We start from the raw sequence: 8,282 nt of genomic DNA, 5'->3' as shown, positions 1-8,282 counted from the left end.
CTGTTTCATTAACAAGTTGAACGGTCCTGGCAGATGTTAATGGAAGGATGCAGAAGAGTCTCCTTCTCACTGGTTAATAAGGGGGTAACTGCTCAGTAATTGGAGACAAAGGTTATTTTTATTTGCTTTTGGGTTCACGTTTTCAAGCTTTTCTCCACAGCAATGAGCAACAGGAACTTAGCTGCCTGTCTGTCTGTCTTTTTTTTTTAAAGTGGGATCCTCAGCTAATAACCTGAGTCCCAGGCTTGGGACTTTTAATAATAAATTTACAGTGTTGCCAACTCTCGGATGTTTTATGAGTCTGACAGTATTTGCTGTTCTTCTTAACTGGACTGGATCCGAGAACAAACAGAACAGAAAACCATTCCCTTCCAGCCCTGGAGACTTGGCCAAGTTGAACATAGGTCATCTCTCTCTCTCCCCACCCTTTTGAGCCCATTCCCTCAGGAGTTTACCAAACTCCCAGCAAAATGCATTAAAAACCCCTAAGTTGCCTCGGGGGCTGGTCTCTTACAAGTCCTGTGAAGGTGAAGGAGCAGTTCAGTGGTGCTGATGGACACAGGGCTGCCCACCCTCTCCGGTAATGATGTTTGGTGAGCGTGTGTCTGTATAATTTACTTGCTGTTGTGACTTGACCCTGCACAAAGCGTAATGGGGTCAGTCCCCGACCGCCACCCACTCCCTGCTGCAGGAAATACCCATTTCCAGCTGCTCAAAGACAGGCACATCTCCTCTGCTTTAATTCCAGGCCCTCTCAGGGCTGAGGGAGAATGTCAGTCTCACCTCCCAGCTTCTATCGGACTTGTTTGGTTTTCTAAGCATTTCTGAAACCAGCCCAGGCTGCCCAGTAGCCAAGCCGGATCCTACACTCACCCAAAGGGGGTTGCTGTATAACAACAACAGCCCCACAACAACAAACCACCACCCAACAGGCAGCCCAGCCCTCAGAAGCCGCTGTGCGGTGTGCATGGCCCGTCAGCGCCAGTGAGCAGCCCTAGAGCCAACCAGCGCGTCATGCGAGAGGGACAGCACACATTTCAGGTGATGACTCAAGTATTAAATGATGCAGCTAGAAAAAAAAGGGAAGCCCCTGAAATCTCTCTGGATTCCAGTTGAATTTATGACCAAGAACTAGTTCCCTCCCCGGCACTGAAGAATTGGCCTCGCGAGCTGTTAATTCAGGTGTTGAAGCTAAAGGTTGGGGCTGCTGCAGGGCTCAGTGACATATCTCATGGCAGAGCAGGGGCCAGGAAGGGGATGGCTCAGCCCACACGCCAGGCTGAGCTGGGGAGGGCAGGGAGGGAACTTGCACTCAGAAGTGGACAGTTGCTGCCCGAGGGGTTTCCAACATGTGCATGAGCCTGTCCCATCACACCTTTCTGAGGCTGTTTTGGTGGGGGGCTGACCCCAGGGTGAAGCAAGGCACAGGAGGCCCCATGCAACTCGTACCCCAGCCAGGAGCTCAGGAGGGGGCATTATCTCATCATGGGGGGAAGTGCTGACAGCAAGGGGCCAGGAGCTGTCCCCTGCCTGTTCTGAAAGCCTCCGTCAGGACGGGAATCCTCTGTTCAAACACTTCAGGTGCTTCCTCCAAGCTCAGTGCACTGTGCTCAGGGGGGGCTGCAGGACAGGTGGAGCGTGCATTGCTCCTCTGTGCCGGGTGCTCTCCTGGCTGCTTTTGGGGGGTGAGGAGCCCTGCTTTCCCCTCCCCCAGTTAGTTTCCTTGCCCCAGAGAAGTAGTAACAATGGCTGCTGCATGGAGATGCCTCTCTCCTCCCTGCCTGGCGGTGTGTGTGTGTCGGGGGGAGGGCAGCTCCTGAGGCCTCTGCTCCCCCTGAGCCAGGATGGGTGGGGTTCCTTGAAGCCCTGTTCCCTCTGGAACCCATTTCAGTGCTCAGTCTTCACGAGCCTCAAGTGGCTCTTGCCAAGTAGCCCACGCCCCAGTTATTGCACTGGGCGGTTTCCCTCACAGATGACCTTGGCTCCCCAGGCTGGAGGTGGGTTGCCCGAGGGTGCTCCCCGCTAATTAGCTGGAGGTGCAGAGCTATATTATAGTCTCAATAGTCAAGGTGCTGCGGGCCCACCAGAGGGCACTGTGACACCAGCTATCTGTGCCCTGGGCCTGCAAGGGGCTGGGAGTGGGGGGTAAGTGCGAGTGTGTCATTGCAGCCCTGCCCCCTTGGCATCACTGGCCTGGAGCGTCTAACCAGCCCTAGAGCCACAGCTTGGGGGTGGGCATCACAGCTCCCCCTGTGCAGGGTGGCCAGGTCCCATGGCAGCATGGGCCTTTCCGCAAACACCTGGCATGATGTTATTTAAAAATACAGCTTCCATGGCCATGATGTCCAGTGCTCAGCCCTCCTGGGATGGACGGAAAGGGCTTTATAGGCTTTCACCTCCTGGGCTCTATCTCCAATTTAGAGGTGGGGAAACTGAGGCACAGAGTAGTGGTCTGCTTGGGCCTGACCTGGATTTAAGCCCACCTGAGCTTGAGAGGGTTGTGTCATTTTCCACCCCAACACAAACCGGAGTTGCCCCTGGGGTTGGTGTGGCTGCATGCCCCACTCCCTCCAGAGCGAGAGGTGCTGCTGTTCTGGACCTAGGGCAGTGAGGAGGCCGTGGCTGGCACGAGGGGGGGCACGTGGCTGCCCCAGGCTGATCCCAGGAGGAGGAAAACTGCCCTGAGAGGGTCTGCTTGTTTTCTCAGCACTTGTGGCTGGGTTTGGGTCGGGTCACAGGGTTCTAGCACAGAGAGGGGAAGTGACTTGTCACCCAGCAAATCAGTGGCAAAGTGAGGGCTAGAACCCAGGAGTCCTGTCAGGGCTTCTCACTAGCCCTCAGACTGGTCATGCCTGACCACTGTAAGTGTCCGTACACCTGCTGCGCTGGGAGGGGCAGCGATGGGCTTCCATCTCTCTGGCTTCTCCTTCTGACCCCTCTCTTCCTGCATGAGCATGAATCTGTTGCCTGAGAGCTGCCAGGCAGGAGTGGTGGAGGGTCACGGCCCTCCCAGGAGACTTTTGCTCCCCTAACACAATACCAGGTAGCTGACATCACAGGTCATTTGCCTTCAGAGAGTGAAAAACTCTCACCTGACAGTTTTCAGAGTAACAGCCGTGTTAGTCTGTATTTGCAAAAAGAAAAGGAGTACTTGTGGCACCTTAGAGACTAACCCATTTATTTGAGCATAAGCTTTCGTGAGCTACAGCTCACTTCATCGGATGCAACACCTGACAGTGTCATTAATCAGGTGGCACTGAACAGAGCTGCTAATGTTTGTGCTTAATTAGTGCTAATGCAGCTGGGGGCCTTGGGATCATTTGAGGGAAGATTTCACACACACCCCTCATCTTCTTCACTGGAGCTGGCAGTAGCTGGCCCTGCGGTACCTTAAACGTGGTGCCCTTAGGAAAGTGTCCAGATCTTTCATGACAGGCTGGAATCAGGGCAGGGCTGGGTCCCAAACCAGTCCCCTAGATCCAGTCACCTCTGGATATCAGGGATATTTGGATCCAGAATTGAGGCAGTTGTGTTATCATGCACACCTGCTGTATTCTTTGTGAATCCTGCTCCCCACATTTCCACCTCAGGTGTGTGATGTCGTCCCCACCCCCGCTCCAAAAAAAGCCACAAAGCATTATGGGTTGGTCTGTGCAAAACAGAGTGGCCTGCTGTTTCTTTACTTGCAGGTGCAGAGTTCTGTTTTTACAGTACCCACATGCTTTGGATCTGGTTTTTGCTGTCAGAAGGCCCTGGTCTGAGAGAACTGTGCTGGGCTACAGAACAGAATGGAAGTCGGATCAGAATGTGCAGAAACAGATCACTAATGGGTCCCTGCTTCAAACAGCTGTGTTGCTGAATGTATGGTGCCTGTGTGCTATAGCAGTTTTAGGCATGCATAGGCTGTGTGTGTCCTTATTGTGTGCTTTACTGTGTCTGCATCCATTGTTCCCAGGGGTTGTGTATATCCATGCTACACGGTGTTCATTCCTAGCTCCCTCTAGGCATGGGATGAATGACACCAGCTGTTGCAAAGCTGGTGAAATGTTTGAGGGACGACCCCTTTCAGTGGCCGTTACCTGAGGATATCTGGATGCAGGCCAGACACGTGCTCATGCCGGAATGTAAGTGGATGGACTCAGGTGGCCTGCGGGGACACTCTGTGAAGAACCCTGGTTCTAATGAGCCTTAAAGAGAGACGCTGTGCTACCAAATGGCTGGCTTGGCAACGTTTAGGGTTCCCACATGGACAGGACATGTGCCTCTTGCTCAGCCAGCCAGGCAAGCAGATGTCCTCTCTCGCCAGGCTCGTATTTCAGGGGTAGCTGCCTGTGTTCAGTGGGGCAGCGGGTGGATGAGCCGTCCTGGCGATAGGGATGGTAAGCTACTCCCTGATTATTCCCTTGGGAGGGGTTTGCAACAGAGGAGGAGGTCTGGGGTGAGGTGAGTGCATCACATGGCAATGGGGTTCTTCCCATTGACTGTGGTGGGCATTGGGTCGAGTCCCTAGAGTACAACAAGGAGCTGGGGGCTGTACAGTGTTAGAGGGCTTTCTCTTCACCCCCTCCCCTGGTTCTTGTCATGCAGACAGAGAGCAGAAGAGCAGAAGTCCGAAGTGCAGGCAATGCGATGTTTATTGGGGTTAGTTCCAAGCAAGCATGTCCAGAGCTCTATACGTTGGCAGAGTCTATTTCCCAGTGTTCCCTACCAGCTCTGATGCCACAGAGCCTTGCCTGTGTCCCCATTCCCACCTCCTTCTCCTTAGCAGGCCCAAATACATCTGCCATGCACACCCCTAGACACGCCCCTGACAACTTACAGTCATGTTCTGGTTTGGAGGGTCATGAGTCTGGGGTCTTTGTCCCACCCTTCTTTTGTATCCCATGGGAGGGGTAAGGAGTGAGGTTGTGTTCTGGCCAAGGCCAGGCTTTTCTTTGGCTTTTAGTGTTTCTTATGCCTCCCCTCCTCTCCCCCATCTCCCTTTTCCCCTCCTGGCTGATTGCTTATCTTAGGCTTGAGAAAGGAGCCAGGCAGCCTTTCAGTGTATGCTCATATTACACTCCCATCATTCCCTCTAACACTTTCGTTCTATCCCTTATCTCTTCCCATTATACTAGCAAACCCATCTGGCCAGGCAGAAGCCACACACACAATGTCTTTGTCCTTTGTTTACACATATTAATATAAGAGAGAGAATTTTGGGTTTGACTTTTGGATACTTTTATCTCAGGTGGACAAACAAGCCTAGCTACTAACATATGGTACTTCAGCTGCCGGCTCACCACTGGCTCTCCTCAGCCCAGCAAAAGGGCTTGTGCCTCCCACCTCCTTGTGCCCCAATGATGTGTGGGTGCGTGCAAAGGTGCTCAGGCCGGGCGAGTGGCAAAGGTTAGAGCCCTGGGTTCTAAACTAGAACCCAGAGCCGCAGAGCATTCCAATGACCTTGGCTAAATGTCTAGCTCCTCATGGCCAACATACCCAGGGGTTCCCATCAGGCTGGGTTTGGCCCTTAATCCTGCCATGTTCCATGCAGTTTTCTGTGTCTGTGTCATGCCTGGGAGGCCTCTAAAAGGCCATCAAATCCCCATGGGATGTCTTGTAAGAGGGTCCTCAGTTTGTGTCCTGCTTGGCTGCCAGCCTCCATCCCAGAGCTGTTGGCTGCAGCGAGGCTGTAAAATGCCATGGGAACCTCTGGGATAAAGCAAACAGCACCCAGGAGTGGATCCCTTTATTATTGCTTCTAGAAGGGCAGTGGCCCCGGTCTTGGCGTCACAAGGCGACTTTGATTAGCTTAAAAAAAATTAAAATCTTAATTTAATTTAAAACACTGTCATTCACAGTCATGGCAAATGCTGAGCAGACTAATTATTATGCAAATTAGGCAGATAGAAAAATGATTAATAATTGCACAAATTAAAAATTATTGTAAACATCCTGTGACTAGTGATAAGTCCGCACGGAGTGCGTGTGCAGGAAGGAGCGTTGCTTAGCCGGCTCCTGAATCCCGATTTTCTCATTAGGGGACTTAATTAGCAAATGACGCGAAGGAGCCAAGCAGCAGTTGTGTGGTTCTGGGCTCAGGACAGGCCAGCGTTTGGTTTCAGATGATGGGGGAGAGGTGCCAGTCTGGTCATTGCCACTGCCAGCATGAAGCTTGAATTTCACAGCTGAGAGCTCAGTTCAGTCGAACACCCATACAGTAACTTTGCTGCTCAAGGGCTCAGCCAGGGTTGATTGGCCCCAAAAGGTCACTGCCTTCACTGCGTCCTGTCTCTTTGCAAAGTCCCTGAGACTCTGATGGGAATTCCCCTTCAACGACTCACACAGCCGGGTTTGCGCCTTTAGAATAGAAGGAATCGCCCGCTGCCCTGCCATACCCCACCAGCAAGCCCAGTGTTCCCATGTAACTCTGCAGTAACAAACCAATTGCCCTGGCCTGGCATGCACTGGGGATGAACAAGGCAAGCGTCCCGCCCACCCCCTTGATGATGACCTCAGCCCCGTGCCGAGGGTAATGCGCAGAGAGGCAAGTTGGGTCTGATCTTTCTGCCGACATGGCCAGCCATGGTGCCTATTTGGGCCAGGGGGTCTTCTGTTGCCTACGTTCCTGCAGAAGAAACTGAGATTAGGGGAGGGTAGATGGATGACGGATGGACAGAGAGACAGTCCAGGTGGGGTGCACAGAACCCTCCACTGCGGATGTGCCTTTTGTAGGCTGCATTTGAGACAGGACCTGGAACAACCCGCCCCATGTCTGGACAGTGAGAGGGATCGTTGAAGGTGTCCCTCCGGGCAACAGCATGCTCTGCCATGGGCATGAATGCTCCTTGTTGGCACTGTCCTTCCAGTGAGAATGGGATGCAGAGATCTTTTTATGCGAGTGGTGGAGGTGGGAAGGTCTGGGAGACACTAGGTTCAGCCCAGAAGATAAATGCACAGGTGAATGTGTCCCAGGTTGCATGGGCCCCTCATTGGCCACCTTGGCAGAGAAAGCCCACGGAGCATGGATTGCCCTCATCTCCCCCCCCCAACACCTCAGCCCTGTCAGGACTAGGAGGGAGGCTGTAGGGAAGCTTGCCCCCAGTGCTAAGGACCGAGCTGGAGCCTGGGGCTCTCTGGCTCTTCTCCACCAATGGGTGATGGGGAACTTCACAGCGATGGGGCTGAAGGGGAGGATCCCAAGCCCCTTGGAGCATTTGGGATTGTGTGTGGACGGGGCAAGGCTGTTTTAAGGTGGGGCAGAAGGCCACCATGGATCCATGGGGCACACTGACTGCACAGACCCCCTTCCAGGGATAGCCCCCGGGGCTCAACCTGGGAGGAGAGGGTCAACTCACAGGTAAGGAGGGGGCTGGCTTGACACTATCCTGGCAGCCCTGGACTCAGGGCTCTGCTTCCTTGGGCTGGCTTTCCCCAGGAGCAGGGCGATGCTAACAAGATGACTGACTTTCAGAGCCAGGCCTGCCTGGGTTGCACAGCAGCTGCGGGATGGCTAATGACCCTCTGTCATGGTGATCGATTCCCCTTTATCTCAGTGTGCAGAGCAGATGCGAATAGCTATTGGACCCCACTACCTGGACCACTGCTGCATCAGCCCGGGTGAATGCGTCTCATCTGGCAGAGCTGTGTGCATCAGCCCTCGGCTGCATGCCCGCACCAGCTCTTTCTGCCCCGTCCTGCTGAGAGGGAGGTGGCAGGAGGAAGGGGAATGCTGCCGAGAAAGGCTAGCAGAGCAGATGCTGTATGTGATTTGGGGGCAGCTCCCGCAGCACTAGGAACTGGGTGAGCCCAGGGGACCACTCGGGTCTTTGTGGAATACTCCTGAAACCCAGCCTCCGACAGTGTCGAAGGGAGGCATGTAACTCACTTGCCCAGCGCTCCCCCCAGCATGCAATCAATAGCTGCCCCACGCTGCCAGGGTATCCTTTCCCACCCAGCTGCTTAGCCTACCAAGCCCCCACGCTAGGAGACAGACTGGTGTTCGCATTGGCGTTGCTGCAGGTGTTGTGCCCAAGGCTGGACTGTGGGGGCTGTGGGTCCACTGACAGCGTGGCGGGACAGGGCCCAGATCTGTGCTACCAGGGCTTGTGTAGTCAGGACTGAAGGGCAGCAAAAGAGGTGTGCGAGGTGAGGGCTGCTGGGTGCTGCTGTGTGGAGGGTCCCATGGCTTGACTAGCCCAGGGCGGTGCAAGTGGAATTGTGGAGGGGCCATACATCTGGATTAGTAAAAGAGTTCAAGGCTGAGCAGCCCTGAAAGAGGCACCAGTGCCCAGAGCTGGATT

At 54.0% G+C, this 8,282-nt stretch overlaps 1 protein-coding gene across 1 annotated transcript in view; it reads right to left on the bottom strand.

The window, feature by feature from the left end:
• Positions 1–8,282, bottom strand: part of APOC3 (apolipoprotein C3) — a 177,567-nt gene that overhangs the window by 58,754 nt on the left and 110,531 nt on the right. The window lies entirely within an intron of this gene.

This window comes from Lepidochelys kempii, chromosome 22 (assembly GCF_965140285.1).
Source record: "Lepidochelys kempii isolate rLepKem1 chromosome 22, rLepKem1.hap1, whole genome shotgun sequence".
Classification (NCBI taxonomy): Eukaryota; Metazoa; Chordata; order Testudines; family Cheloniidae; genus Lepidochelys; species Lepidochelys kempii.
This window is presented reverse-complemented; position numbering and strand designations above follow the sequence as displayed.